The sequence below is a fragment of the Ursus americanus genome, chromosome 11 (genome assembly GCF_024610735.1).
Source record: "Ursus americanus isolate L20-20 chromosome 11, mUrsAme1.1.p, whole genome shotgun sequence".
NCBI lineage: Eukaryota > Metazoa > Chordata > Mammalia > Carnivora > Ursidae > Ursus > Ursus americanus.
In genome coordinates, this window is record NC_142137.1 from 67108925 (window position 1) to 67136487 (window position 27563).

Consider the following 27563-nt stretch of genomic DNA (forward strand, 5'->3'; position numbering starts at 1 on the left):
GCTGCTAACTTTTACGAGTCTGACGGTAAGGATCAGATTTTTCATGATTTGTTCCAGTCCCTGCTTGCTGATCCCAACTAGTGTGTGTGTGTGTGTGTGTGTGTGTGTGTGTGAAAAAGAGAGACTTTAAAAAATATGTTATGTATATATTTTAAAGTAATTCTATTTAGAGGTTGTACATTTTGAGGGAAGGACCATACTGGATAATTCCTTTAGTTTCCCCACAATGTTAGGTGTAATACTGAGTTGTTAGTTGAAGCATAATAGTGATTATCTTGAATTGAGCGAAGGCTATCTTTTATGTTTAAGGTACTAAGACCTAAATATAGCTTTATTTCTTAAAGGTTTCAAAATTAATTTTAGGGATGTTTATAAAATACTATCAAATAATGCTGATATAAATACTTCTATTAAATGTTTTGTATTATGTACATACATGCAGGAGGCAAATATTGTCATTTAAAAATTACCTTTTATAAAATTAAAAGAAGTCTAGGTAGCACTTTCCAACATTTGTGAAATCATATGCATGGAATTTTAGAGTTAAAGGACGCCTTGTCCAGCCCTTTTCCCCCCTGACAATCAGAAATTCACAGAAGCAGGGATTCTTAAATCTGAAGCTGATTTAAAAATTTGGCAAATTCGCAAAATAGAAAAAAGTGCAGAACCCATGCAAAGAGTGGCTGCTATACTTAACTACATGGGCATTTATGCCTTCAGCAAGAAAGGATGCTGATTTTCTCTTAAAAATTAGTTTATTTTTTAAGTAGGCTTCAAACCCAGCCCAGGCTGGAGCCCAGCCGGGGACTTGAACTTACGACCCTGAGATCAAGACCTGAGCTGAAATCAAGTGTCCCAGGTTTAACCGACTGAGCCATCTAGGCACCCCGATCTTGGCTTTTTTTTTTTTTAGTGCACATATGCGAATAATCACACAATCAGCGATGTTATTTCTTTATACATGACGGAAAATGAAGGATGGATGCATTAAGTTTCCGTTCCTAGCAAGACATCAATTAATAGGGGAGAAAAACAGAATTCTTTTTCTCTGCTGTTAAAACGACGCTCTCTGGTCTTTTCTCTGTAAGACCAACTGAAAAAGATACTGAGGTCTGAGATCACCATCAGAGACACTTGAGTGTCTTCAAGGGAAGCTACACTGGTTCATAGCACAAGCAAATCTGTGCTTTCTAGTGGCTTTCAACTTAAGACAAAATGTGATGTCCACTTTCGGCTCAAATTAAGTTGGGGCAGCGCACACATCGTTACATTACCCGGTGGGAAGGATTTCTCAAGTTAGGTGGGTTCAGACTGGACTACTTGAATTATTTTCATTGTTGTAACAGGCTGTGAAGTAGCCCTGCAAGGCGAGGACTGCGAGATGTGCGTGTGCACGCGCGTGAGTGCCGGTGTGTGCCCGTGTGAGTGCGCGCGCTTGTGAGAGCCGGTGTGTGTCGTGTGCGTGTGTGCACGCGTGAGTGTGTGCTTGTGTGAGCGTGCAGAGGCCGGCGGGTCTGTGGAGTTGGGGGTTTCGTGAGTGCGAGCAGGTGGCCAGCTGGGCGGCGGCTCGGGCGGGGGCAGAGCGCCACGTGAGGGTGGCGGGGCGTGGGGGGATGCCCAGCCCGACCGGGGGCGGGCGTCAACCGCCGGGGCGCGGGTCCCCAGCGCGCGAGGGCGCGAGGCCGGCCGGGGAGGCGCCTGCCAGCCGCGCCGGGTCACGTGGCGCGGTCACGTGGCGCGGAGCCGGGCCCAGCGGCGGCGGCGGCAGAGGGAGGCGGAGACTCGGCCGAGACGCGGCAGGGGGGGGCGCAGGCGGCGGCGGCGGCGGCGGCGGCGGCGGCGGCGGCGGCGGCGGCGGCGCGGGGCTGCTGGAGGCGGAGGCGGAGAGGCGCGGAGGAGCGCGGGGCCGCCGCCACGGGCGCTAGGAGGTGAGGCGGGCGCGGGGCCGCTGTCACGGGCGTCCGGGGCCGGGCGCTGCCGCCCTCCGGGGCGGGGAGGCGGCGGGCCCCAGCGCCGCCGGGAGCGCCCTCCGGAGCCCGGCCGGGCACCCGTCCCTTGAGGTGGGCGCCCGGCCCCCGGCTCCGGCCAGGCCCCTGTGTGCGCGCGCCGGCGGGGGGCGCGTCGGGCGGCGCCGGGCCGAGAGGGCGGCAGCGCCCGGGCTCGGCGGGAGGGCCGGTCCCCGGGCGGGGGGCGAGCGGCGGGCGGCCCGCCTTGGGTGGGCTCTCCCGAGGGCGCGGTGGGAGAGGGTGGCGGACACCGGGCTCCGGGCGGCGCTGGCTGCTGTTTTGCTGTTTTAGCCTTTTGTTTCAGCGTACAAGAAAATGGGGCGAAATAGAGCTTGGTGTGCGTGTGTGTGTGTAAATCAGGAGGCGTTTGGCTTGGAGCCATTTTTTTTCTTAATTGTGGAGAGAGAAAATCCCTTAAAACGGTTTCCCCAGGGAGACGGGGCTGTGCTCCTCCTCTTCCTCCCCAACGTCTGGATGGAGTGGATTTCCCTCCCTGCCTCTGCCCACCTTCTCGTTCTCCAGTCTGTCTCCCTCCCTCCTTCCCCTTCCTTCCCGCCCCACCTCGGTGAAACCCCCGAGCGAGCGGGGTGTCTGCAAAGCGGCCCGGTCACCTGTCGTGGCAGCTGCATGGAAATGCTGGCGCTTCTGCTGTCTGGTCTGTGCTTTTTCCTCTGGCAAATCACGGAGATTCCACTTAGAATACCAACCCTTCCTCTTTTCTCTGTGCTTAAAAACAAAGTGCATGATGCTGGTTCCGAAGTTTGACCCGCTTGGGCAATTAGCAGGGAGAGGTGTCTACTTTTTCTTGTCACACCACTTCAAGGTTGGAAAGGTGAGGGCCATCTAGCTTTGTGGAAGGAAATGAGGGTGACACAGTCCGACTACCGGGGATGGAATGTGACTTACCTGCTAAATTGCTGTGGTGATCAGAAAGTCTTCTAACACTTCTCTTCTTGGGGACAGTCAGCTTCCCTTGCAGGGCTCTGTTTCCTGGATTTCTGTGTTTGGGGGCTCTCCTGTTTGTATTTTACAGTTCAGCAGCTCCTTAAGGACGCCCAGTAGGCAGGTTTTTCAAAAAGCATAGAGAAAGATAATTTATTTCTAACGTTTTGAAGAAGGTAAAAATCCGCCTTTGCGGGGGCTCTTTCTGCCTCTCTGTGTCTTGGGTTTCTCTTTCTTGTTAGCTGGAGTTTAGTTTTTGCCCTCAAGGCCACTGGGAACCGTGCTGTGGTCCTGGAGAGGGCTCATCAGCAGGCCTGGCAGCGTCAGATAGCTGGGGTTTGAGGTTGTGATGGATGTGTAGTGACAGGGCACCTTGCACAGAGCCACACTGCAATCCAGAGAGCAGCCGCCCAGCCTCCTGGCTGCCTGGTGGGACATTTTAGAAGCTGATCTCAACGTTGTGCAATGATAGCCATATTCAGACTGGGAGGACCTCAGGCGTCCCCCTTGTGTCTTGATAGTTTACTGTCGTGGAAATGAATATGTGAATAAATTGTGAAAAGCCAAACCTAGTGTTTAGTTCCTCAATTTAAAGAGTAATAATTTGTAGGAAGGAGTTATTTGAAGATGTGAATTTTTCTTTAAGAATTTTAAGTGGTCTATTTTAGTAAGGGCCATGAAAGTAGCAGGATCTTCATGTGATAGGAGAGGTGGTTGACCTCTAGAGTTAGAAGTATGTAGACCTGAGTTAGAGGGAGTCATATGGGGAAAATTTTTAACATAGTGGAGCTCTCAGGGGACGAGAGTAGAAAGCCAGCATTGCTTCCTGTGCCTGAGAAATAATAATAATGTGGTTTCTACTGTATACTTTAAAATTGACTTCATTTAGAAAGGACGTGTGTGTCATATTGAACTTTCTGTTTTCATATGGAGCCGTAATTTGGTTATTCACACATTTTCCCCACCAAAACTCTGAAAAAAAAAACAAAAACTCTTTGACCTATGAAAAGGTACGTGGTACATGAAACTTGTTTCAGGCTTAATGCCAAGATCCCAAGTAATGGAAGACTGGTAAAGGGACAGCATCCTTCCTTCCAGTGGGATGTCCGCCTTCTCACCAGCCCGTGTACCGGACAGATCGTGAAGCCCGGGTTTTCTTTGGTTTTACTGCAGGTTCACTGAGCACTGGAAACCGGGAATGTTTATTGAGTGCCTAGCATGTGCATGGCGAAGCTAGAACATTGTTCTTCATCTGTTCCGCTGCATTTACAAAAGCAATTGCAGTCTCCCTCCTGTTCTTTTCTGTGTGTGGAGAAAGATTGAAGATAGAGTGGGCCAGCTATGCATGTGATTCATAAAAATTCATTAAAAATTGAGTAAAACTTATGTTATGAAATACTTGATTTAGTTATTGCACTGGCTCCTGTGTAGGGTTCTGTGAAGTATTTTCAGTATTACCTTACTGAAATTGTTCTCTTGCCCTTAGTGAGACTGCTGCGACAGCAGGGAATATGTAATTAAAATGTAAAATTTCTTTTAATTTCGCTGGGATAATGTTAATTCAGTTATTAAATTTTAACATACCAAACATACTGTTTTTTTCTGTGGCAAAATATACATATGAAATTTATCATCTTGGGACTTCTGAGTGGCTCACTTGGTTAAGCGTCTGCCTTCAGCCTGGGATCAAGTCTCTCATCGGGCTCTGCTCAGCGTGGAGCCTTCTTCTCCCTCCACCTGCCTCTGCCCCTGCTTGTGCGCTGGCTCTCTCTCTCTCTCTCTCTCTGACAATTAAATAAAATCTTTAAAAAAAATTATCATCTTAACAGTTTGGTGGCATTAGTACATTCCCATTGTTGTGCAGCCATCGCCACCATCCTCGGCCAGAACTTTTTATCTTCCTGCACTGAAACTTTGTACCTATTAAACAATAACTTCTCATTCCCTCCTTCCTTGGGCCCTGACAGTCACCCTTCCATTTTCTCTCTCTCTGAGTTCGACTACTTTGGGCCCCTCATGTAAGTGCAGTCATACAGTCGTCAGCTTTGTGACTGGCTTACTTCATTTAGTATGTCTTCAGGATTCACCCATGTTGTAGCATGTGTCAGAATTTCCGACCTTTTTAAGGCTAATTAATAAATGTTCCATTAGTATATGTATGTACCACATCCATATGTGTATATCACATTTTGTTTATAAACCTTCTAAATTTTATACTGAATGTTAACAATCATGGTAACCTCATGATGAACAGGAACTCTCACTGGGGATTGAAGATATTTGTGTTAAAACAGGAAAATTAGTTCTTTAGTGCACAGTACCTTTAAAAAATATAGGATCCATAGGGGATAAAGCTTATATGTATGTTATATCCTTGCTGGGTCCTGTCATTTCCCTTGCATGTGGATTGTGACGTACGATACACCTTTTTGAAATTTGCAGATGATGCAGATGATGTTTCTATTTCCTAGCTAATGTTATAACAGTGGTCTGGTGGTATATTGTGCTGTATGGAGGAATATATAGGGCTCACCCTGCGGTATAGATTATATAGGAAGGGTGGGGAAAATGTCTATTTCCCTTTATTTACCACTTTCCAAAATCATGTGTTATTTTCCTAGCATTCTCCAATGGTGATAGATGAGGGTTTTTTTCTCTCTCTCTCTCTCTTTTTTTTTGAGTTATCTTTATGGACACCTCTATTTTAGCATTTATGATGCATTTCAGTCCATTCCAGTTAGTTTCCTTTTTTTTTTTTTTTTTAAAGATTTTATTTATTTATGTGACAGAGAGACAGCCAGCGAGAGAGGGAACATAGCAGGGGAGTGGGAGAGGAAGAAGCGGGCTCCCAAGTGGAGGAGCCCGATGTGGGACTGGATCCCGGCATGCCGGGATCACGCCCTGAGCCGAAGGCAGACGCTTAAAGACTGCGCTACCCAGGCGCCCCTCCAGTTAGTTTCCTTCTGATGCTCAAATTGCCCTATCTCTGTGACTAAGGCTTAGTCAGGTTGGCTCCAAATCCTTATGACATGCCTCTAATAATGTATAGTAGCTTCTTTGCTTTCTGCTATGACGAGATGTTCCAGGCTCATCTTGTACCCTTCCTATTCCAGATTTGGAATCAGAACAGACCATTTTCAGAGGAAGAAAAAAAAAGGAAAAATAAATGACCAATAAACATATTAAAATATGCAGTTTCACGAGTAATTAAAAAAATGAAATTAGAAAACAATGATAAGATGCCATTTGTTATGAATTGAATGTGTCCTCCCCAAATTCATATGTTGAAGCCCTAACCTGCAGTGTAATGGTGTTTGGAGATGCTGCCTTCTAGAAGTAATTAGGGTTAGGTGAGGTCATGAGGGTGGAACTCTCATGATAGGATTAGTGCCCTTGTAAGAAGAGACACCAGAGAGCTTGGTGCCCCCTGTCCCAGTCATGCCTAAAGAAGAGGTCATGTGAGCACATGACCAGATGGCAACCACCTCCAAACCGCAAGAGAGGCCTCAAGAATGAAACCTACCTTTTTGGCATTTAAATCTTGGACTTCTAGCCTTCAGAACTGTGTGAAATAAATTTCTGTTGCTTAAGCCAATCAGTCTGGTGTTTTGTTATGACAGCCTGAGACAACTAAGGCACCATTTTTAATGTATCATATTGGCAATATATATATATATATATTTAAGATTTTATTAATTTATTTGAGAGAGAGAGAGAGAAAGTGAGCATGAGTGAGGGGAAGGGCAGAAGGATAGGGAGAAGCACGCTCTCTGCTGAGTAGGGAGCCCAATGTGGGGCTCGATCCCAGGACCCTGGGATCATGACCTGAGCTGAAGGCAGATGCTTAACGGACTGAGCCGCCGAGGCGCCCCTGTATTGGCAATGTTATTCAGACTCAATTTACGCCTTACTAGATGTGATATGATTTGGTAAAGCATGATATATGTAAAGTATTATATTATGATTGTTTTGTTACTTCTCTTGGTAGTCTTAATATTTGGGCATCTCTCAGTTTGGAAGGGGAATAAGGCAGATAGTGATTTCCAGTGCTGGTGAAGAAGGGAAATGTGTACTCTTTGTTCTAGCAGAGACTTAAATTGATGCACTCATTCTAAATAGCTGGTATTGTATATCAAAATGTAAAACTTGCATAGCTTTTAATACAGCAAGTCCATATTTAGGAATGTGTTCTAAAGAAATATATGATAGGAAAAGTTAGCAAAGATATGTGTATATAATAAAGAACTACTTACAGTATATAATTATATAGTAAGTAACTTTGAGTAAGGAATTCATTAAATAGATTATGGTTCTTTGTTCCATGATGCCATTGAAAATAATGATATGGATCTATACTATGTCCAGTCTGGAAAGATGCCTATGATATATTATTGATTTAAAAAGGCAGGTTACAGAACTGTAAGCGTAGCACTTCCATAAAATATAGGCATAGAAAATGCTGAACAACTAGGCTTTGGATGTCGAGAACCAGGCCTGTGAGGATCTAGGCTTTGGGAACCCCCTAACGGATGGTCTGTTTGGTCACCATGTCTCAAAGACTGTACCAACTGGTTACATTCTTGTGTAATAAGATTCAGTTTTCCTGGAGAGAGGAAATATGATTGGTCTGGTTGGGGTAATTTGCTCCGTGTGTGTGTATGTGTGTGTGCGTGTGTGTGCGCGTGTGTGTATGATTGCTCTGTTATTTCACAAAGACCTTATGGAATGCAGGAGAAGTCACAAGTAAAGTTGGGGTGCTTTTAGCTAAAGAAAGGAGAATACATTCTAGGAAGACAGGAGATAAATGCCACTACATATTTAGTTAACATTAAATAAAGTCTTTGCTGAAAAATGTTGAATTAATTACCATATCTTCATAAATTACTACAAACTCCGATAAGCTTGGTCTTTCTTTTCCCTTTACCGTCCCATTGTGGCATGATAGGACCTATACCAGTGGGTCAGTTCTATTTGGTTTCTTGCTTTCATAGAAAACAATGGGTGGAAATTAAAATTTTGGGTTATTTATGGATTTTAAAAGTTATGCTGTTTTTCCCTTTAAATGTGATTAATTCAGGATCAAATATATTTCTCTGATGTCAATGAGTAGGAATAGAAGTCTTGTACTTGTGTGGTGTCAGTGATTCCCATCCTTGAAAGAGAATTTTAAGACTAGAATTGAAAAGTAGTGTTTATGGACATCCTCCAACAGTAATGATGTGGTAAGTTGTAGTGAGTAGTGAATTATTCTCTAGGTGTGCAGAGGTGCTGTGCAGATAATATAGACTTATTTGAACAACTTTCTCACTGTTGGTTATTTTTAATCAAAAGCACAAATAGAGTCAATATGGGTGTGAAAGAGCTCTGAGAAAGATAGCACACACTACAATTTAAGATATTAATTTCTTACTTTTGAAAAATGAAAGACTTAATTTAGACCTTAACAGATGTGAAATGGTTTGGAAATGCATAGCACAAGGTGTTCTGTTGTTACAGTTTTTTCTGCTCTGTTTTTGGTAGTCTTGACACGTGGGTATCTCTTCCCACCTTGGAATGGACGTAGTAGAGCCACAGGTTTAAAGTGTTTGTTGTATTGGCTTTTTCATGTCTAATTAAGGCGGAGAAGTTGGCTTTTTTTTTTTTTTTTTGATTTTATTTATCAGAGAGAGAGAGAGAGAAGGAGCAGGGGGAGGGGCAACGGGAGAGGGAGAAGCAGATGCTCCGCAGGGAGCCCGATGTGGGGCTGGATCTTAGGACTCTGGGATCATGACCTGAACTGAAGGTAGATTCTTAAGCTACTGAGCCACCCAGGCGTCCCAGAAGTTGGCCTTTTTAACTTTTTTTTTTTTTCTTTTTAAGTAATCTCTACACCTATTGTGGGGCTCAAACTCACAACTTTGAGATCAAGAGTTGCATGCTCTACAGACTGAGCCAGCCAGATGCCCCGAAGGTGGCCTTTTTAATGAATACTTTTTATGACAAGAGTCTCAACCTTTACTTTTAAGTCTCAGCTGTTGATCCAGCTAGTTACTGGTTGGAACATTGGGTTCTAAAGGCTCTTTTGTATCTACTTTCAAAAACTTTTTCTCAATGTTTTGAAATTCCACTTAAATGTTATAGACAGATGTCACTGAGCTCTTTCCTGCTGAATGTTTCCTTTACCAGTTTCTTGCAAATGACAAAGGGAAGATTAGTTTAAACTTCTGAGGCAGTTACTCCTGATTTGTGTGTGTGTGTAATTTTCAGTCTCTGGCACGGGAAATCAGGAGTCTTGTGTAGAAAACCCACCCAGTACCACATTTGTTGTTCCCTACATTCCTTTCCTTCATATTCGACTATTAAGAGTATATGTTACCTCCCTGGGAAAATGCATGACATTGTTTCTGAGCATGGGTGACTAAATAGTAGTGTCAGAGGTCCTCTGTGAGCAGTAGGCTGAGCTGTTAGTCCTGGGCCCGTTCTCTTATTCCTGAAAAGTTGATCAGTGGTGATGTTACCATATGCTGAGAATATGCAGGATTATCTTTGCACATAATCTGCTTCTTTTAAGCTTCAGACAACCAGCTTAGCCATAAAACCAGATGGACAGATTCAGCTCCAGCGGTTAGAATGTCAAAACATGCATCATAAGAAGTTAGGCTTATGCTGTAAGGCTTATGCTGGTCAACCAAAGCTGACATTTTAGGCAGCGAGACTTACTGTTGCTAATTGTTAAATAATTAGAAAATTTAACTGTGTATCAACATTTGTCAAATTAGACAAATGATACCCCTGGTTAATTTAGAGGAATAAGTTGAAGGAGGTTGAATCATGGGCATAGCCAGGTAGATGAATGTTGTTTGAGCTCACTGAGTTTTTCCAGCCCTTACAAATAGTTTGAATCTTTTTCATTTTTCTTGTCATCTTTTCCTGTGAAATGAGAAACCCTGTCTTGTGTTTCCTATGTAGGAAGTTAACTTTTCTGGACTAATTTTCTGATAGCTGAGTAATAACTCCTGTAATAATTTGAAATGCTTGGATAAAAACACAATTCTTTTTTTTTTTTTGAAAGATTTTATTTATTTATTCGACAGAGATAGAGACAGCCAGTGAGAGAGGGAACACAAGCAGGGGGAGTGGGAGAGGAAGAAGCACGCTCACAGGGAGGAGCCTGATGTGGGGCTCGATCCCATAACGCGGGGATCACGCCCTGAGCCGAAGGCAGACGCTTAACCGCTGTGCCACCCAGGTGCCCCAAAAACACAATTCTTAACGGAAGATACCTCACAGTTTGCTTATCTTATTCCATTAGTAATAATTTTAAATACTGTGACAGAAGTGAGAAGGAAGTGGCATGCATATTGTTTTGTCTCCTTACCCAGCTTTGATTCGAAGGGACTTGGGAATAAATTAAATAGTATAGGATTGGGGTGCTGCCCAGAATCTATCTGTTATAGCTTACTAGAGCATCAGTTCCCAGCCTTTTTGGATTTATGGCATCCTCTTTGTGTTTGATTTTGCATCTCCCTCCACCTCGCCATTGTAATGGCTGTGACAGCCAGGACTGTGTTATCAGGGGAGAGCAAAGTGCTGATACACGCAGTTTGCAAATTATCACCATAATTCAGTTTTATCTAATTATGTCAACCTTTAATTTTAACTAATCACTGCCATTAACAAGCCTCACAATTTCATTGCTCTATGAAATAGATTTATTTAAGTTTTTCATCAATTAAAATTAATGTTGTTTTGAAAAATCTTGTGATTCAGTATAGTGAATAGTATTTGTATCTTATGTGTATTAATGTGCAAGAAATGTGCTAGAGAAACTTTACCATTGTAGGTCCTTCCTATGCTAGAAATGCTTTCCCGTGCAGAGGCATATATAGAAGCAAAAGTGTTTAGAAGGTGCTTTGAAATCAGCTTTCTATGAGTTTAATGTAATAAATTTATTGTAAATAAATAGAGAAGTCTTAAGGTTGATCATATGGTTCAGAAATGGTGTATCTTTTTAAATTCTGAGAGCCCAGGAATGTCACACTGTCTTCCCTTTCTTAGCCTTCTGTGTGTTGCATGTAACTGTGGTCTCCTCGGCTGACTAATGATCATAGCAGTGCAATCTCTTTGGCTGTCCTTCACCCATGTTAAGATGTTGAAGTTCTTTGTCTTTCACATGACACAGAAAGATGGCATGTGCTTGATTTTGGGAAATCAGTTTGTTTCTCTTGTGTATATAAGACAGCCAGAACTTTTTGTGGGAGATAGGCTGTCATGTGAAAGATGCTAATAATCTGTGGAGGTCAATTTAAGCCAATTACTTCAACTTTTAAATTTTATTCTGTTATTATCAGACCTTTTACTGGATTGTTAATGACTAGCAAAATTGGTTTGAGTTGAACCTCCTTTGATGCTAATGAGTGGTAAAGTGGACCTAAGGTGAAATGTCTGGAGAAAGAGGCATGCTGAGAAGACGGGACTTATTCACAAATTAGATCATGAATGAGCTTCCAGAAGTTAGGATTTGGTTTAACCCTTCTCTTTAACCCCTTTCTTCTGGTCTTAAGTATTGTTACCACATACTATGATTTTGAGAAGTGAACTATCTCATAGTGTGGGTAACTCCACGCAAGTAGGGTAATAGAGATCTGCCTGGGGGTATGGGGTAAAGACAGTGCATCAACTGGGATGCAGACTTTTAACCACTGAATTTTTAGTCCAGTGGTTTTCATCACAGTCCCGCTCTTTTCTGTGTGAAAAATATTTTGTTTCTTGGCCTCTATATTGTTTTATATGTGGAACTTCAGTGTTGCATGAGATTTATAACTTTCTGCTTACTTAATTTTTAATATGATGGTATGGCTAACATTCTTAATATTCTAACTCTGACTTAATATTAATAATATGTATATTGGGACATCTTGGAAGAAGTGCAGTAGTCCTCCCTTGTCCACGGTTTTGCTTTCTGTTGTTTCAGTTACCCAGTCACTTGCAGTCTGGAAATAGGTGATCCTCCTTTTTTTTTTTTTTTTTTAAAGATTTTATTTATTTATTTGACAGAGAGAGAGACAGCCAGTGAGAGAGGGAACACAGCAGGGGGAGTGGGAGAGGAAGAAGCAGGCTCCCAGCAGAGGAGCCTGATGTGGGGCTCGATCCCAGAACGCTGGGATCACGCCCTGAGCCGAAGGCAGACGCTTAATGACTGAGCCACCCAGGTGCCCCTGATGATCCTCCTTCTGAGGTAGCCCCAGAAGGTCACTGGTAGCCTAAAGCTCCACCACATGCCTGCGTCATTCACGTCATCACATGGGTGTTGTATCATCTACATCATCACAACATGTAGGGTGAGAATAGTACAAGATATTTCCAGAGAGAGGGAGAGAGACCCCATTCACATAACTTTTGTTAGAGTATATTGTTACAATTGTTCTATTCTATTGTTATTGTTTATTCCTTACTGTGCCTAATTTATAAATTAAACTTTATCACAGGTAAGTATGTACAAGAAAAAAACATAACATAAATAGGGTTCGGAACTATTTGTGGTTTCAGGCATCCCCTGGGGGTGTTGGGTGTGAATCCCTGAGAATATATATATACTCTGTACATTCTCTCTTCGAATTCTCAGTCCCCTTCTAAATTTAAAAACAGAAAAAACAACCGGTAAATTACTAAGATATGTTGGTTTGAATGTAAACTTCTGAGTTAGTTGTAAATGAATTTTTTTTAGAGAAAGAAATGAGGGGTGGTGTGGGGAAGGGCAGAGGGAGAAGGGGAGAGAATCCTAAGCAGGGTCCATGCTGGGCATGAAGCCCTGATGCGGGCTCTGTCCCACAACCCTGATATCATGACCTGAGCTGGAATCAGGAGGCAGACATTCAACCGAATGAGCCACCCAGGTGCCCCTAGATGTAACTGTATTTTATTTAAAAAGGTGCTTTTTCTTTGACTGCGAATCTCTCTAAAAAATTCAAGTAAATGGGGCTCTAAGTGGGAGGTGACTGCTCACCTGTTGCAAAGGCTTTTCTGCTTCCTTTTTTTCTGATTGGCTGGTACAGAAGTTTTGAGTATGGTTTGCCGTGTAGGGTCTTTGTACTCCTTTGTTTTTGCTCAGGGCTCCCACTTCTGGTTGTGGTTTGACCTGTTTTCACTACTGTCGGCACCAAGTAGCTAAGCTTGACATAACTCAAAACATAAAGAGGAAAAGAGTTTTGGATTCTAGAAGGAGACTTTGGTTAGGACTCGTCGAATGAATTAAACAGAAGATAGCTGCTTCTGGGGAATGCTGCACTGAAGCTTTGCTTTCTCTCGCAGAACTCCCAGGCCAGGGGAACTTGGAGCCAGTGGGTAGAATGGGAAGAAATAGGTGGTTTACAGAGTCTCTGAGTTTGAGTTTGGATATGTCATAGATTTGAAGTGTGCGTGAAAGTAGGTGTGGCAGATAGAGCACCTAGGCATGTAGTCTTTTTTTTTTCTTTAAATAAAAAATTTACTGAGGTGCCTTGGTGGCTCAGTTGGTTAAGTTTCCCACTCTTTTTTTTTTTTTTTTTTTAAGATTTTATTTATTTACTTGACAGAGATAGAGATAGCCAGCGAGAGAGGGAACACAAGCAGGGGGAGTGGGAAAGGAAGAAGCAGGCTCATAGCAGAGGAGCCTGATGTGGGGCTCGATCCCATAACGCCAGGATCACGCCCTGAGCCGAAGGCAGACACTTATCCGCTGTGCCACCCAGGCGCCCCAAGCTTCCCATTCTTGATCTTAGCTCAGGTCATGATCTCCATGTAGGATTGAGCCCGGGGCTCCACATTCCTCAGTGAGGATTCTGCTTGGGATTCTCTCCCTCCCTCTCCCTCTGCTCCTCCCCTCCTTGAAGAGCAAGCTCTCTCTAAAATCTTTTTTATTTTTATTTTTAAAAAAGATTTTATTTATTTATTTATTTATTTGAGAGAGAGAGAGACAAAGAGACCGCGTGCGTGCATGTGTACAAACGGGGAGATCCAGGCAGAGGAAGAGGGAGAAGCAGGCTCCCCACTGAGCAGGAGCCAGATCTTAGAACTCTGGGATCATGACCTGAGCCAAAGGCAGGCCTTAACCGACTGACCCAACCATGGCCCCTAAATAAATCTTTTCTAAAAAGCTTACTATGTTATGAATACTAACCCCTTTTCTTTTGTGTATATTTTCCCAGTTTGTTGGTTGCCTTTCAACTCTTAATCTGTTCATGACATATTTTGATGTATAAAAGTGTAAGTTTTCTGTGTATTCAAGTCTACCAATCTTTTTTCCATGTTTTAACTTTGATGGCTTGCTTAGAAAGTTTTCCATGGATTATTTTTTTCTCTCTTTTTTAAGCAGACAAGTATTTAAAACTTTTTGAAATAAGCTTTTTATTTTGGAATAATTTTGAATTTACCGAAAAGGTACAAAGATAGTACAAAGAGTTTCTTTATGCCTTGCCCCCAGCTCCCTCTAATGTTAACATCCTATGTAACTACAGAACATTTGTCAAAACTGAGATACTGGTGCATCATTATTAACTAAACTTTCAACTTCTCTTAGATTTCACCAGCTTTTCCCCCAGCGTCCTTCTCCTAGGGCACTATGTTGTATTAAATGGGGTGGGTTTTAAGGAGGCAGGCTCTGAATGGCAACACGCTCCATAGAGTAGCTGTGCTCACAGCACGTTTGTGTAGAATGTGTACAGTCCTTTAACACATACATGGGATTAGATGGAGAATATCCTTGATTCCTGGGCTTAGGGACACATCTGCCCCTAGGGAGCATTCGTCCTGGCCGTGGCACTGTTGCACATGTGTGGGACTGCAGGGAACTTGGGCCTGGAGGTGCCTCTCAGATTGTCTGCACTGACTGTGCTGCTTCCCTTTTCCTTTCCTGGTCACTCCGTAGGGTGTCTTTGCTCCCACACGCCTACGTCATTCTTCTTTAGCCTGGACCAGAGTGGAAAATCCTGATATGTTGTTGATTTTTAACTCTAGGAGAGAAGGGCACCCTTACTGTAAGGAAGTTTTTTATGCTGTAGACATCAGGGTAAACCCAGAATATCACTGCTTTCACCCTTCAGAATCTTGTGCTGGGTGTGACTGGTCTTCTGACTTCACTGCCTAGATGAAGTGTGTTGTACCTACTGGGAAAAATGTGCTTGGCACGGATAAATGCATGTCTTACTCCTTAGAAAGGTCTGAAAATCTCTGTGGCTTCTTTGCCCATCTCTACCCTGGCGTTATGTGGAAACAGATGAACGGAAGTAAGAGATGGAGATGGCAGGCTGGGGATTAGGTGGAACAGAAGCCATGTTGGGTGGCTTCATGCCTACACTGCTTGATAAAAATAGCATTAGCAGGGAGGCCTTGGATGCCTTTGCACTTACTGTCTATACTCTTTGCAGCTCAAGTACGTTGAGCTGGGCTGAACTTTCTCATGGGTAATGAGTAGCTTCTACTTGTGCGTTCAGATCAGTCTCCCTTCTCCTAGCTAAAAACACTTCTAATTTTCTTAACCTTTTCTGACTTGGAAGACACTCCTACCCTGCTTTTCCATCTAGAAAACAGTGCGAACATGATGGCTGTGCATGCTTTAGGAGGAGAGATCAGTGAAGGAGCAAAGAGGACATTGACTTTGGTTTTCTATAGAAAACCGGAAGACAATTTCTGTAGTGTTGCTCTACTCCATCCCAACTCTTAGAATCAGTTGATCATATTGGAAAGCCTCCAACCAAGCCACAGGTAACCAATAGGAATATAATTTTTAAAGCAAAATGTCCTTTAGTAGCTTGTAACTGCTTTTGTTTGGCCAGATAGGAGTCAGCCTTTTTTTTTCTGGAGTTTTTTCTTAGTAGTTTGTGACTTTGCATTGCAAGTAATAGTAATTGCTTGCATACGCATAACGCGTAGTTTGTCCACGTATGCCATTGTATTTGGTCTTCACAACAAACTTGTACATTTTGTCAAGCACGTATTTTCTTATTTTATGAGGAAACCGAAGCCAAGGGATTTGCCTGTAGTCATGTAACTGTTAAGCAGAAGTCTTGGGGCTTGAATCAGCATCAGTTGATTAAAAGTCCTGTGTCCCTTCCTCTACCCCCTTGCTCACCCTGTGGCTTCCCCACTGAGCTGGTCCTGTCAGTTTTATAGATGTACCCCAGGTGAGGCTGGTGGAGGGTTTCTGTTGGCAGTCTTGCATAATGTTGGTGACCAGAGCATATATCCCAGATTGATAATTAGCAGACCTGTCGAGTGCATGTCTACCATCTTTTCTTCCCTTTTTCCTTCATAATGGGATTGGGTTTTGTTTAGACCTTCTCTCTGTCCCTGTGTCACTGCAGAGAAAGTGATCCTGATGTATTGCAGCCCCTCATGCTGGTCCCATTCACTGTAGGTGATTGCTGGACAGGTAAGCAAGAGACCTGCCTGGTCCTGGCCAATGAGATGTGAGGGAGGTCTGCCAGGAGGTTCTGGAAAATTTCTCAACCTTAAAATGACAACACTAGGTAGTCCTTTTCCTCTGAAAACTGTCTGGATGTGATGCCTACAACTGTTCCAGTTATTTTGCTACAGTCTGAACATGAAGCCAGTGTATGGGAGAGGACAGAGCCAAGAAAACAGCACAGAAACTCCTCAGAGCCTACCACCATCCTGCTTTTGACTTATTATGCAAAATAAGTTTCCCTGTTGATTAAGGCAATTTGAATTGGGTGGTTACTTGTACCTAAAGACCTGCTAATTTATGCAGTAGCTACCAGATAGATGGCTTGCTTGCTTGATTCGTTCATTCATTCATACCATGAAGGAGAAGTACAGGATATAAATGTAGAGCTTGATTTAGTCAGAGGGTTAGAGATGGCTTCCCTGAGGAAATGGCAGAAGCCTTGGTGAGAGAGATTCCTTTTCATGCTGGGCCTTGTATCCCATGTTTAGGGATTTTGGTTTTTATTGCAAAAGCAGAGCCATTGAAGGATTTAAATACATTGAAGGGTATGGCATGAGGGCAGTGAGCTACAGTTAAGTTAAGCTGCTCCTGCTAAAGAAAATCTTGGCATAACATTCCAAAGAGTCAAGTTTGATTTGAGCAGGCAAGGAGTAGCCAGTGGTTTAAGGCCCTCGTGATTCACGGGTGCATCCCGAAAGCACAGAAGAGCATCTCCGCTTGGAATCTCGTGAAGTAAATAATGCAGATACTTTTCTTCCTCCTTGCCAGTACACACACACACACACACACACACACACACACGTGTGCACGCTCGTCTTTCATGTGTTTTAATTTAAGCATAATTTGTGAATGAATGTCATTCTTCTAAGGTTTGAATCATTTAGGTTAAAAAATTGCAGCCAAGAAATCTGGGTTGGGGTTACAAAAACAGTATAGATGGTTTCATTGTAAATAAAATTTAAGGATGCATTAATGTATCTGAAATTGAACTTTTAGCATCTCCAAAGGTTTTTCTCTAAGTTCGATTCTCATACATATGGATATATTAGCAAAACTGGAATCCATCCCAGTGTAAGCAGGCGGGGAACCTGCCTGAACCGTAGAGTGGAAGTGCAATGAAAGCGGCAGTGTTCCTGTAATTATATTAGGATGTGATGTAGTCCCTCCCTATGTTTATTAATTAGTGGAGTTGTAATGAGACTTCCCCCCCATGCTTTTAAGGATGCTGATCAGTGGGCATCCGGGCAGGATTGTAGTTGTGTTTGGGAGCCTTCTGTGTACAAGTGGGAGGGATCCGTGTTTCAGGTAGTGGCAGGTGAGCCTCCCGCCAAGTTGGCATAATGGGAACAGGACTCTTCTGGGTTGCCATCTGTTTGTGGCTGATAGGAAACCAGCAGTGACTTCTGAGGAGTTTATGTTGAAGTACTTAGGAATTAGTAATGTTAAGACCATGCTGATCAAGTATTAGGAGGTGGGGGGTAATAAGACTATGTAGCGATTTTTCATTATTACTAATTTCAGGAGATGGCTGCTTGGGTTCAACAGTCTCCACCCCCACCCCCTGAAAAACCACAGCTCTTTTGTGCCCACCCAGACTGACCATTCAAATCCGTCTCAGTTCTGTACCGAGTTCCCATGGCAAGGCCACACATTACTCACATGACTTACGTGTAATACTGTGCATGGTGTTTGCCACTGAGGGGGTTCAGTCTGTCTCTGTAACTCTTTAAATGTCTCATGTTTTTTTGTTGTTTGAATTCTAGTGAGATATAGTTAACAAAATTTATAATTTTAATCATTTATAAAGTGTACAGTTCAGTGTAATTAAGTGCATTCATACTGTTGTGCGACCATCATGATGTTTTTAGCAAGTACTCTGACGTACTTAAAAAACGGTAGATTCTTCTTTTCCATGTATCAAATATATATAAAAAATAATCAGCATGCTCTGCCTAATGTGATGTCCCTTTGGATTTTAAGCTTGAGTATACTTCCTTTCCACATGGGACCTGGCTAGGTGAAGTGGAGGTGCTGTGCCCCCATTTCTCTGGGTTTGGTTTGCTGCTCTTGCCCTGGGAGGCTCTACTGTCCAGGCAGAGTGGTTTTCAGTTGTATCCTAAAAGCGGGTCTGTGTCTCCTGACTTATGCTTTAAAGCAAGGGTGTGGAAGAGAACAACTCACTTCTTTAACCTAGCATTACTTGTTGTGGTGGCCTGGTGAGGATGTGTGAGGTCAGAGTTAACCCTGTTTGTAACCCCTGCCAGAGAAGCAAGGTCTGGGGTGACACCTGTTGCCTCCTGGCTACAGACCCTGCTGGGTTCAACCTACCAACCTGTAGGTTTCTGTCTTGTCTATTTTAAAACAGTCAGCAGAAAGGACTGTAGGGTCCTCTATTAGTTAGAGGTTTCTTGGTTACAAGTCAGAGAGACCTAAGTGAACTCATGCAAAAAAGGGAACTTAGTGGAAGCGTTCTGAGCTGTGTACTGCAGTCGTGGTAGGGATGCAGCGGGGTCTCAGATCAGGACCCAGAGACTGGGACGCTCCACGAATGGTCCTGTTGGCTCTTTCCTTCTCTCTTCCCCTTTTTGGCTTCCCTCATTGCTTTTGAGTTATTCTCTTCTGTCACAGACCAGCATCCTACATTCCTCAGGCCCTATGGCAGACATGGTCATCAACACTCGGTTTTCCATATTAGGAACCAAATGTCTAGAGAGAGACTGTTTTCTCTGTGTTCCAGAATTTCCTGGGAAGAACTGAGAGGGGTCGTGGAAAATGGTGACACTCGTGGTCAGCTGTGGGAGGACACAGGACAGTTGACCAGGTCATTGAGGTTCAGCAGAAAGAACTTCCCTGCCACAGTTTATAAAAAGTGTTAACAATTATGAAAGGATCCAGGCTGGGAAACCACCTAAACTTTGCATTGAAATTTAAAGCAAAACAAAACAACAAAGCTAAAAACTAAACCAAGATACTATCATCAAAAAGATGCTACCATTATGAACAAAAAAAATCCTCTAAGTTGAGGAGATGAACCTGCTCAATGAATTCTGGAATTACTTTTTCTAAAATTAAATGTCTTTTTTAGTAGAATACATTATAGCTTATTTTCATATCCACATTGTTTGAACAAATTGTGATCAAAGTTTAATCAAGCAGGATAGCTTGATGTGGAAGACATATTCTTGAAAACTTGAGTATAAATAAAATATTTTAAATTATATTTTAAATGCACAGGGAGAGATTGCTATCAGAAAAAATCTTTCTGTAATTTTTTCCCCCTAAAATCAGCTAGTTTAACTTCGTAAATTTGAATCTTCCTGCATCACATTCACTTAAGTCAAGATGTATGAGGATGACGTATGGAAGTGTTGAATCACTCTATCGTACACCTGAAACTTACCTAACACTGTATGTTAACTATGCTGGAATTAAATTAAAAAAAAAAAGTTGTATCAGTGGTCTGTCCATCCTTGCAGTCATTATCTCGTTGGGGTCTCTAGGTCATTGGCAGGTCATGCCCTCCACTGATATGAGGTGGTGAAAAAGAGCTGTTCCTATTTTTAGTTGTTTGGTTACACACATATCTCCTGTGTGAATTTGAGAACCCTCTGTGAATTGGATTTAAATTGGGATTCAACACTTGTGTGAGTTGTGAACCTATATGCAATAATCCAAGGAGATTTGACGGTATCACTTCGTGATTGCAAGGTGGAGAAGAGTGGCCTGATAATTTTGGAAATTAGTGCCATTTGAGAATTTGGGGATTTATAAAGATGTGTGTTTGTCATTTTTCCAAATGTGCATGATCTATTTTGTTTGCACATCAGTTGAAAAGTGGTTTTTACCCATTCGAGTTTTAGTATATTTTTTTTTAGTATATTTTAAATTAAAACTCAAACAGTTTTCTCTCCTCGGAACATGTGGATTGTGTGAAGTATGCCATATTATTGGAGTTGAGGGGAAGGGCATGATTAGCACCTGAATAAACATGGCGGCAGTGGAAGACACCCTCTGGCCGGCTGCCCTAACATGCCCCTTGCTCTGCTAAATTTCCTGCCTTCAAAAGGGTAGGAAATATTTATTAGTGCTTTAAAGGATTTAAAAGCCAAGTGGTATTCTAACATAGTGCTGGAAGAGCCCTGCTATTGAATGAAAATTGGGAGTGTTGCATGTAGGTCGTGGGAAGCCCTTTATCCCACCTGACCTTTCTCTTCTTCTGTGGGCTTCTTTCCACAAACCATGGGGGATGCCCCTGAAATGTCAGGTCTTAAATAGAAAGCCTTGAGCCGTACTGCCCTCATCACAAATGCAGAGCCAGGGAGTTCTGAGGACTGGGGAGACTCGGTGTCTTCAAAATGACAAGTTAGAAGTAATAATGTAAAAGCAGAAAGGCATATATGAAAGGACTAATTTCATGGGGTACCTTATGGCAGCACAGAAAAAGATCAAGTTAATATTGTGAATTTGACAAGGCATCACGTTTTCGTTTACAGCATGTTACATTCTTCAGAGCATTTTTATGAATGTCACTTTTGATTCTTACTTGTTGATAAAGTGTGGAGCAAATAATCTACACGTTTACAGACCGGAAACTGAATTTGGCGAAGTGGCGTGCTGCTGGAGGCTTCCCAGCCACTAACCAGTGGAGCTGACCAGATCCTCTCTTCTGCTTCCTGGTCTGGTTCTTTCCCATCTCACTTCCTTGTCTGTCCAACTTAAGAGAAATTTTATTTGATGAAAACTTAATTTACTTAGACCCCGGGCTTCTCCCACAAAAGAGTCGAGGTAGCTTAAAAGTAATGACTAAGAAGGAAGTTGTGTTGATAGAAAATTTTGGCTCAAGTAAGGCAAATACTGTCTTTCTTCTTAAACTTTAAAATGAGGATAAGAAGGGAAGCTGTTAATTTGATGAAAATTAAATTCCTTCTGTGCACCCAGAGCTACCTACCAGTTCTTAGGTCATTGCCCAGCCCCCAAATATTCAGCATTATATAAAATCTTTTTTTTTGTCCCGAATTTAGGATTGAATGAATGGAGAAAGGAGTAAACAGATGAGGGAACTTTGTGGTTGCAGACACCATGGCTTTGCTGTCTTGGTATTATATCTAGTGTGCTAGTTTTTGTTGTTTTTATAAGTTTGAGCATAAAAATCAGCAAAATATTATAGTACATTTGTAAAACAGAGGAAGATCATCCGGTCTCCACCATTATTACAGCTTTTCATCAGAGCATTTTTTAATCCTTTTCTCATATACATTTTTTCATAGTCTTAATCAAGACTACAAATACCTTTGGGGTGCCTGGGTGGCACATTCGGTTGAGCTACTGACTCTTGGTTTTGGCTAGGTCGTGATCTCAGAGTTGAGAGATCAAGCCCCATGTTGGGCTCTGTGCTCAGCGGTGGGGGGGGCGGTCTGCTTGAGATTCTCTCTCTCTCTGCCCTTCCTGCTTATGTGCATGTGCACGCTCGCTCTCAAATAAATCTAAAAAAAAAAAAAAAAAAAAGACTACAAACACCTTTGTGTGCTTTTTAAAATTTAACATGACATAAATATTTTTCATGTTTCATATGTTCTTCATAATTATACAGTGTTATCGTGATAAAATATATATAAATGAAATTTATCATTTTAACTGTTTTCAAGTGTACAGTTCGATGGCATTAAGGACGTTCACATTGTTTTGCAACCACCATCACCACCATCCATCTCCCAGAACTTTTTTTGTCTTCCCGAGCTGAAGATCTATACCCACTAAACAGTAATTCCCATCCCCTCCCTCTCCAGCCCCTGGCAGCCACCATTCTACTTTGTCTCTATGAGTTTGACTACTCTAAATACCTCATATAAATTAAATTGCACACTATATGTCTTTTTTGTGGCTGGCCTACATTTCACTTAGCATGTCTTCAGGGTTCATCCATGTTGGAGCATGTCAGAGTTTCCTTCCTTTTTAAGGCTGACTAATATTTCATCGCATGTATATGCCACACTTTGTTTATTCATGTGTTGATGGACGCTTGGGTGATTATACTTTTTTGAGGACTGTAGTATTCCATCATGCATATAAATTATACTTCAGTGTTTGGGTATTATGGGGTATTTGGATTGCTTTTAATTTGGGACTATTTTAAAATAAAGATGTGATAAATATCGTCCTACTTTTTGATCCTCCTGGGTTGTTTCTTTTGAATGGATTATACTAACACTCATGCTCAGTTTTGTTTGCTCTTTACTCAGTTCGAGTTTAGGCTAAACTTTTAGATGAAGAGAATTTCGGTGTATGCTAAATAGAATGCATTACTCTGCATTTTCCTTAAATATACCTTAGTTTAGTGAGGAAGGACCATCCAGAGAATTCTTACATCACTCAGAGTGTTGCTTCAGTGAGAGCACAATGCAGTGGTTTACAGATGTCAGAAATGACAGATGTTTCCCTAGTTGAACTGATTTCAAGACAGTATTCACAAAGGGTCTGTGGGCTGATGAGAAGATCATACCGATCTTCAAGAATGATACATGTACAATGCTGAGACTATAATTGTTACAAGACCTAGTGGTCATGCTGGGGCTAAATTGGTATCTCTTCCTGTTTCCATTGTTATCAATCACTGGCATGTCTGTGAACACAGCTACAGTGAGAGATGGGAGTCTTGCCCTCAAAAATCTTGCATCCAGGTTGGCATGCCAACATGTCAAACAGAAAACCAAAGCCACTCAGTGAGAAAAGAATCCAGGCTGGCTTCACACAGAGGAAAGGGCAGCCTTGACTGCTTTTTAGACCACTGTTAGACTGAGGGGAGCATAGTCCCTGAGAGGCCAGAAGAGAGTTCTTCATTTCGAGTTCCTGCTCCTGCTGCTTCTGTGGTAGGCCTCTCTGCATGGTTCACGGCCATCCACTGGTAAGTCTTCCAGATCATTGGAGAGTCTCGCTCCTTTGCTAGTTAGCCCGTTGCTGTGGCAGTCCAACGTTACGCCAAAAGTTGTTCCCCTGCCCATGGAGGCTGGGCAGGCGGGCCTGGCAGGTCAGACTCCCATTTCCCTCACTGCCCCAGTGTGGAAGCCATGGCCTAAATCTCTAGTTGAGAGTGGTGTGTTTGCCTTCGCCTGGTTGAATTAAGGCTCTTTGGTACTTTTCTGTCAGTCAGGTCCCATCTGCTCCGTGTCTTTTAGAAATTCCTCTGTGGCCCATCAGTGTACCTCTCTCTCTTTTCTGCAGATTGTATTTTGTGTAACTTATTCTTGTGTTTTTTTTTTTCCCCCATTGTACTGGATTCTCTTAATAGTACTAATTTCATTCAACTCTCTTGGGTTTTCCAGATGAAAAAATATTTACAAATAAGAATGATTTTGATTCTTTCCATTTTTATGTGACTTCTTTCTTTTTTCCTGTCGTAATGCACTTCCTGGAATGTCTAGAGTGATGCTGAGTAGCACTATTGGTGAACATCTTGGGCTTAATCCTCTCTTTAGCCAGACTGTCTTTACCACTGTTGGCTTTACTTACTTTCTGCCTGTTGCCAAATTGCTTTCTGGAAAGATGCGCTAGCATTGGAGTGTGTGCATTATCCACGTCCTCCCCATGTTGAGTGACCAGAGTATTGGGAAGGCTCTTCCTAATCTATGGTTCTGTCATTTTAACATCAATTTGGGTTTGGTCATTTGTTATTTCCTCTAGAAATCCTGGAGACCATGAGAACGGTCAGAGTTGGCCTAGTTTCATACATTGTTTGGTTCTCATCAACTAATTATACACAACTTTCCCTCCCTATTCCAAAGCAACACGGGTGTAGAATGGAAATTACTGTTAATCCTAGCAACACAGTTTGGTGGAAAAAGTATGGGCTTGGAGTCAGATATCAAATCTTAGCTCTGTCACTAACAGCCTGGGGAATTTTGATAAGCTTAACTTAAACTCTTTGAGCCTTGGTTTAATCATTTGTAAAATGGGGCTTTTAGTGTCTAACAGGGAGGCCGTGGAAGTGGAGAAAGATGTAAAGTGGGTTCTTAGTAGGGCAGAAGTCCTTGGTTCTTGCCCTGTGCCTTCTCTCTACCCAATGGTTCATCAACACAGTAAGGCCATTCTGCAGGAATTGTCAAAGATTTGGTAGACTTTAATTTTAATTAGAGATAAGTTGACTCTCCCCCCATAATTCTTTGTCCCGTTTTAATTTTTAAGTTGAATCAGGGTGAATGATGATTGTTTTTACATATTCTTTTAATAGTTTATTTCAAATTTTAAAGGTTGTTTAATGGGCAGAATATAAAGAGAATTACAACAGCAGTGTCTTAACATTTATTGAGCAGTTATCACTTGTGGTAGTCAGGTATTTAAGGTACTTTTCATATATTTATTTAATCCTCCCAGCAATTCTGCTCCATAGGAAACCTGCATGTAAAGTTACCCGGCTCAGGAGTGTGACCCAACCTGTATCCCCTGGCAGCCTGACTGCTGCCACCATACCGCCGTCGTGGGCTTGAAGGGTTTGTCTTCTTTATTCTGTATTCCTGAAGCCCATTCTCTTGTTTACATGTGGAGAGACATAGATAGAAAAAAAAAAAATCTGGTTTTTGAAAAGGCTAATAATTATGAAGTTAGATAGCAAGTCTCAAATATGGAGCATTTATATCTATCGAATACTTGAATTCTAGTCTGTATCGTTAAGTCTTTTTCCTTACCCTGGCAGTATAATTTCATTTATTCCCTCTTGAAATTGCCACCCTGATCTAAACCTTCTACTATATCTGTAGAACCCTGGCTTAACTTTTTCCTAGATTGTTATAAAATCTTCATTATTGGAATATTAAAAAGCTTTTTTGTTGTAAAATATACATAACGTGGAATTTACCATCTTAATCATTTTTTTAAAAGAAAGTTATTTTTTAATGTTTGAGTTTATTATTATTATTTTGTAAAGATTTTATTTATTTTTTTGAGAGAGAGCAGACAGTGAGAGAGCACAAGCAGGGGGAGGGGCAGAGGGAGAGGGAGAAGCTGACTGCCCCCTGAGCAGGGAGCCTGATGTGGGGCTCGATCCCAGGACCCTGGGATCATGACCTCAGCCGAAGGCAGATGCTTAACCAAATGAGCCATCCAGGCGCCCCAGTATTTGTCTTTTTGTAACTGGTTTATTTCACTTAACACAACGCCCTCCAGGGTTTATCCTGTATTGTAGCATGAGTCAGAATTTCATTCCTTTTTAAGGCTGAATAATAGTCGTGTGTGTGCGTGTGTGTGCGCGTGTGCACGCACACGCGCACACACATACACGCACACTTTGCTTGTCTATTCATCTGTTGACAGACACTTGGGTTGCTTCCATGTCACTATTTGGATATTGTTGTCAATGTAGTTTTTGTCAGTAAATTCTTCTTTTTCTCAAGTTTAACTCTGTTTTTTACTTTGCTGTTGCACAGTCTTCTTAAGATCCTTCTTCACTGGCTTTATGTTGTCAAGGACCAGTCATTCAATCAAGATTCTGTTAGCTCTTCCTGAGAGCACTTTGTTGTTCATTGGTTAGAGAATTTATCTGGTGGTATTGAAGTTTATCTGTTCCCTCCGTCTTCTCCCGCTCTGTGGGGAGCTCCTAGTGCTAGTTCCCAGCCCTGTGCCTGGGCCTGTGGGGGGCACTCAGTGGACATTTCTTGCATGAGTGTCTGTTGGGTGCTTTCCTCATTTCACACTTCACTTTGGACTCCTGCAACTAAGATTAACGTACATCATCTATTGATTTGATGCATGCCTTTTTTTTTTTTAAGTTTTCCTAATTTTCAAAATTTCTTCCTGAAATTCTGGATCCTTCACTGATGAAGTGTCTCATGAATTAGAGCTAATTTACTCCAGCCTTCATGGTGCTTACATGTGGCAGCTTTTGTGGCTGCCTTCACTTTTGTCTCAGAGTTTATATACCAGCTTCTTGTAACACAAACTATAATTGGTTTTTTAAAAGATTTTATTTATTTATTTAAGAGAGAGAGAGAGAGAAGAGAGAGGCAGAGCACAAGCAGGGGGTGGGGGACAGAGGGAGAGGGAGAAGCAGACTCCCCGCTGAGCAGGGAGCCTGACACAGGACTCGATCCCAGGACCCCTGAGATTATGACCTGAGTCAAAGGCAGCTGCTTAACTGACTGAGCTACCCAGGCGCCCCAGTAATTGGTTTATATAATATAAGCAGTTTTTTGGTAGTCTCTGCTCTGTTCTATTTTGTTTTGTTATCAATTGTTGCTTATCATGTGGTAATCAAGAAAACATTTGGATCCTAGTCAGGTGGGTAGCTATTTTGGTCCAATTTCCTCAGGGTTGTGTCACGAGTCATTTAAGAGGAGGAAGGGCATTGAAATGTCTCACATATGCTTTGTCTCTTGTAGTTCAGAGTTTGTGGGATTTTGGGTTTTTTGCCCTTAAGAAATTTTGAAAGGGTTGCTTTGATTCAGGTATAACTATCCTCCCAAAGTAAAATAAGATATTCTGAAAAGTTGGGTTTTAAAGTTAGAAATCACTGAGAATGAATCTGTGCTGGGGAAATTTTTCGGAAGGTTATATGTGAAAATCTGTAGAATTTTGCTGGAGGCGAAACAAAGGGTGTGTGGGAGCAGGTGGTGTAGGGTGTTGAAGCATTTATGGGGCACTCATGCAGTGGAACTTTTAATAAAAGTATTTGCAGAAAAAATTTTAGAATCCTTAGTTTCTAAATTAGAAATTTGGGAGTGGAATTTAGGAGTTCAGGGGGTAAGTACCACGGGATTTGTTTACCAGTCGCTGATGGTATGCTTTTTCACTAAGTCAGATGTGTGTGCCGCCCTCGGGGAAGTTATATACTCTAGTAGGGAGCAAAGTCTTATCCGCTAGATTTTAATTAAGGTGCTGAGTTTCATGCAATAGGATGGCAGATGTATTTCAGGCATCTTGAAAAAGAATTTTTGAGTCAGGGGTTACCAGTGATCACCTGCATTTTCACCATCATATTCTTTTTATTTTTCCTCAGTGCCCCCAGAAAAGTGATCTTATTAATAGCTAAGATCTTTTGTTTCGTGTAAGATCATGGCATTAACAGCTTCTGTTTGCTTAGTACATGGTTAATGTGCGTTGTGATGAGCCCAGTGAGGGAGAGGACGGAGATGGAGAAGTGGTGGTGAGCGCCGTGGACCCCAGCATCCCAGGTCGGGCTGAGGTGGAGGAGTAGCAGAGGAGAT

General features: G+C 42.2%; 1 protein-coding gene across 5 annotated transcripts in view; it reads left to right on the forward strand.

The window, feature by feature from the left end:
• Positions 1 to 1811: 1811 nt before the first annotated feature.
• The window catches only part of TULP4 (TUB like protein 4), a 230431-nt gene continuing 204679 nt past the window's right edge, over positions 1812 to 27563 (forward strand). For 4 of the 5 annotated variants that reach the window (XM_087865628.1, XM_087865624.1, XM_087865625.1 and 1 more), the window contains exon 1: positions 1812 to 1928. The gene's annotated coding sequence lies outside the window, so the exon portion shown is untranslated. The remainder of the gene's footprint in view (positions 1929 to 27563) is intronic. The other variant, XM_087865626.1, reaches the window with a different exon arrangement.